Here is a 4,525-nt window from a genome sequence, read left to right as displayed (position 1 = left end):
CAAAGCCTTTGTCGAGTGTTTTTTGGTCTTTGTCGAGTGCCTGTGGCACACGTCAAAGTCACTGTTTCCGGTAGTGATTGCACAGATTACGACTAATTTGCGAGACGAATTTTTTAAACCTAATTAGTCTATGATTTGATAATGTGGTGCTACAGTAACACCATGCTAATAATGGATTAATTAGACTTAATAAATTCGTCTCATACGTTACTGAGGACTTGTGTAATTTGTTTTATTATTACCATCCAAATACTCTCATGTAACACTACCAGACGTGGCATCCTAGACTTTAGCCCCTAAATTTAAATAAGGCTTTAATTACGAAACCTCGACCGTAACTTTCAATTTTTTTTTGAGGCAGTAACTTTCAATTTTATATTTATATAAACGTGCTTGAAAGAAACGAAAACGTCCACACGCAAAGATACGCGGACGACCGCAAACTGCGGAAAATAATATGCATGCAGACGACCGCTACTCGTGCAAAAATACGATCTTGCACGTGGCCTTTTCTTTCGCACGCTAAGGGCACGTACAACAGGTCTACCGAGCCCGTCTCCATAGAGTAAATTTTGCAGAAAACACCCCGCCGACGCTAGGAGACGGGGTCGTGTTGTCTCGCGAAGCGACGATGCGGGCGCGTGCTCCCAGGTTGAGACGCTGGCTGAGAGCAGCGTTGTACGGCTTGCATCGTCTCCAAGCGAGGGCGCGGGATCCAGATGTGGTTGGCGCGATTTTGTTTGTTGCACGCCAAGAATTCATCCGACAGACGGTCTTGGCAGCGGGCGGGGCAGAGATGCGACATCGGTAGGAGGGGAGGAGGGAGGTAGAGGCGTGCAGCCATCGACGGCGCGAGGACGCCGGCGCAGTTGTCGTCGGCGGGCAGGCGGGCAGCCCGCTCGGGCTCCCCCTATGGCATCGCGCCTTGCGCCGTCCTCGGCGACCTCGACTTCATGCACGCCGCGCTGCTTCTTCTGCCGTCCGTTCCCGCCGACGTCCCTGGCCAAGCACATCAAGGCGTTTCTCTCGCGCGTCGGCTCGGCCACCGGTCGCCGGCTTCCGCGTCGCAGGTGCCCAGGCCAACGGCTGGCTTCTCCTTCCGTCATCTTTGTGTGTGCGATTGTTCATTTAGTCTGTTGTTGGTTCTGGCCATTGAAAACTTGTTTGATCTCGTCTCGTGCACTGATGACTGATGACTGTTGTTCAGCTATGGCTTTATGCAAAGATTGGTAGAATCTGAAGGTTCCTTTGATCTGAGCTGATGCTCTGAAATTGACTACTGATCCATTATCTATTTTTCAGCAATAAAGACCTACATCCACCGTGCAGCAGAAGTGGAAATTCCAAAGATCTTGTGTACTCTGTACTCTGAATTTTATTCAACCATGTGCCTCGTGCAACAGTACTTGCATGGTCAACCAAAGACCTTCAATCTGCATGTTAATTAATGTGAACTCATTCTTTGATACGATTAGACACGAATGTTGCAATTATATATAATATATGATTTATACGATTAGACAAGAATGTTGCAATTATATATAAAAATATTGTAATCATGTTGCTCTTATTTATCCTTCGATACATTTTCTATCAAATAGCCACATAATGATATACAAAAATTTATTTATAGTTGATCCTAGCTACGTGCAAAGCATTAAACAGTTTAGAGACGGATCCCTGTCTGTGAGTTGTATGACATATCTTTATATCTGTCTGTATAGTAGGTGTACATGCCCTAAGCAATGGCGGCAAGGCGGCAACGGTTTGCCGCGCCGTCACGGGAGCCGGAATTGGATTTAGAGAGAATTCCTTATTTGACACCAGACAAATGACCCGTTCCTTTTTTGGCCCTCAAAAAATTTCCGTTCCCTATTTGACACCGAGTTCAACTTTCGTTCCTTATACGACCCTCCGTCAAGTTTGCCATGCATGAACCGTTAACTGACATGTGGGCCCCACCACCCTTCTCCCCTTAACTGACATGTGGACACCAGACAAAACGACGGCGGCGCTTGGACGGGGCGCATCCGCGCGTGGAGGTGGCGGCGCAGGCGCGCTCGCGCGGCCAGGGGCGCGTCCCATCCCCGCGGCGAGGAGCTATCGTGGCAGCAAGGCGGCGGCAGCGGCTCCAGGGCCGCACGGTGCCACCACGTCGAGCTTCTCCGACTCTCCGAGTGCTCCAGCTATGACGGGCTCTCGTCTCGAGCGTCGTCGCCGCCGCCGCGAAGTCCGAGCCCGCGCCGGAGAAGAAGGCTGCCAAGGAGGCCGGCGTCCCTCAGTGCGCGGCTCGCGGGTTCCTCAACGCCATCTTCAACGGCAGGCCTAAGCCGCCAACGCCGCCGTCGTCGTCACGGGGGGCGTCTTTGAGGATGTACTCCTGCTCCGTGCTCCGTCTTCATCGCCGAGTTCCGCCGGAGAAGAAGCACTCCTGCTTGCTCGACCCCAACGAGTTCCGCCGGCAGGGCCACCAGGTCATCGACTTCATCGCCGACTACTACGCCCGCATGGACGACTACCCCGTGCACCCCAGCGTCAACCCTGGCTTCCTGCATGCACCACCAGCTCCCCGCGAACGCACCGTCGCGTCCGGAGTCTGACGCGTTCAGTACCGCGCTGCGAGACGTCCGTGACCTTATCCTGCCTGGCATGACGCACTGGCAGAGCGCCCGCCACTTCGCGCACTTCCCCGCGTCCAGCAGCACCGTCGGTGCCCTCGGCGAGGCCCTCACGGCCGGCATCAGCGTTGTTCCTTTCACGTGGGCCGCCTCGCCAGCCGCCACGGAGCTGGAGATGGTCGTCGTGGACTGGCTCGGCAAGGCGGTCCACCTGCCGGAGAGCCTGATGTTCTGCGGCGGCGGAGGAGGCACGCTTCTCGGCACCACGTGCGAGGCCATCCTCTGCGCCATTGTCGCCGCGCGATGTTCGCGCTCTCGCCAACCGAGCTGCAGGCCGCCATGCAAGCGGACGTGGACGCCGGGCTGGTCCCGCTCTTCCTGTGTGCGACGGTCGGAACCACTCAGACCACGCCCGTGGACCCTATCCGAGAGCTGTGCGCCGTCGCGGCGACGCACGGTGTCTGGGTCCACGTGGATGCGGCCTACGCGGGCTCGGCGCTCGTCTGCCCGGAGTTCCGCCACTTGATCGACGGCGCCGAAGCCGTGGACTCCTTCAGCATGAATGCTCACAAGTGGCTTCTGGCCAACAACGACTGCTGCGTTCTCTGGGTGAAGAAGCCATCGCTGCTCATCGCGGCGCTCAGCACGGAGCAGGAGTACATCCTCAATGCCGGCGAGGCGCATGGCCTGCCACACCCACAGCAGCTCCTCGGAGAGTCCGAACGCCGCGAGGCTGCGGATCAACGAGGCCGACGATGCCGGCGCGAGGTGCCTCAGGACAGCGTCCCCGTGCACGCGCAGCTCAGCGACGAGCTGCCGCGCCTGGCCGGCGGCGTTGGGGCCGACGGTCTCCCTGGAGCGCGCGAAGGAGTGGAGGAGGGAGACGTAGCAGCTGAGGAGGTGCTGCGGGTGCGCGAGGAGGTCTGCGCCGTTGGGCAGGGAGCGGAAGAAGTGGAGCGACGGGAGCGGGTGCGGGGTGAGCTGCGGGGACGGGACGCGCCCCTGGCCGCGTGAGCGCGCCTGCGCCGCCACCTCCACGCGTGGATGTGCCCCGTCCAAGCGCCGCCGTCGTTTTGTCTGGTGTCCACATGTTAGTTAAGGGGAGAAGGGTGGTGGGGCCCACATGTCAGTTAACGGTTCACGGATGACAAACCCGACGGAGTGTCGTATAAGGAACGAAAGTTGAACTCGGTGTCAAATAGGGAACGGAAATTTTTTGAGGGCCAAGAAAGGAACGGGTCATTTGTCTGGTGTCAAATAAGGAATTCTCTCTTGGATTTACTACCGCTGCCGGACAGTGTGCGCCGGTATCCCCAATTGCAACTTCTCGTGGGCGTCACGCGCCTCGGCCAAGTAAATTAATCAGGAGTAATCTTTTTCAAAGGAAATTAGGAGCAGTAATAATTACTAACCGCATCCGCATCTCTAACATTTTATCTACTCGCAATCTTATATTTTCAGCCCAACGAAAGAGGACGAAAAAAAAAATTATATCCAACTATTTCTTATCCTAAAAAAGCATCTCCAATAGTTCATAGAAGAACAATTAGTAAATTAGTGAGTTTTTCAAGTTGTAAAAAAGTAGGAAGCATATTTGTTAGCTTTCTCCAACCATTTTCAATATCTGGCTTCTAAAAGTTAGAAGCCAATTTTGCATCACCGAACTATTTTTAAATCACCTCATCCACTTTTATACTCTCTTCGTCCATGAAAGAATGCAATTATAGATTACGTGTCAATTAAAGTGACGAGGACATGACACCAACGAATATGCCCATGAAAGTAAAAGACAAAGGTGAGATCGTTCCTATGTTTGTACCAACGAAAGTAAGAATTTGTGGCTACCTAGTGTTATTGCTTTTAATATGCTTAGGAACAATGATGATGATGTAAACTTGGGAAAGACA

At 54.0% G+C, this 4,525-nt stretch overlaps 1 pseudogene; it reads left to right on the top strand.

The window, feature by feature from the left end:
* Window positions 1–1,812: 1,812 nt before the first annotated feature.
* Window positions 1,813–3,641, top strand: LOC136462384 (tyrosine decarboxylase-like; annotated as a pseudogene).
* The last annotated feature ends 884 nt before the right edge of the window (window positions 3,642–4,525 follow it).

This window comes from Miscanthus floridulus, chromosome 7 (genome assembly GCF_019320115.1).
Source record: "Miscanthus floridulus cultivar M001 chromosome 7, ASM1932011v1, whole genome shotgun sequence".
Classification (NCBI taxonomy): Eukaryota; Viridiplantae; Streptophyta; class Magnoliopsida; order Poales; family Poaceae; genus Miscanthus; species Miscanthus floridulus.
This window is presented reverse-complemented; position numbering and strand designations above follow the sequence as displayed.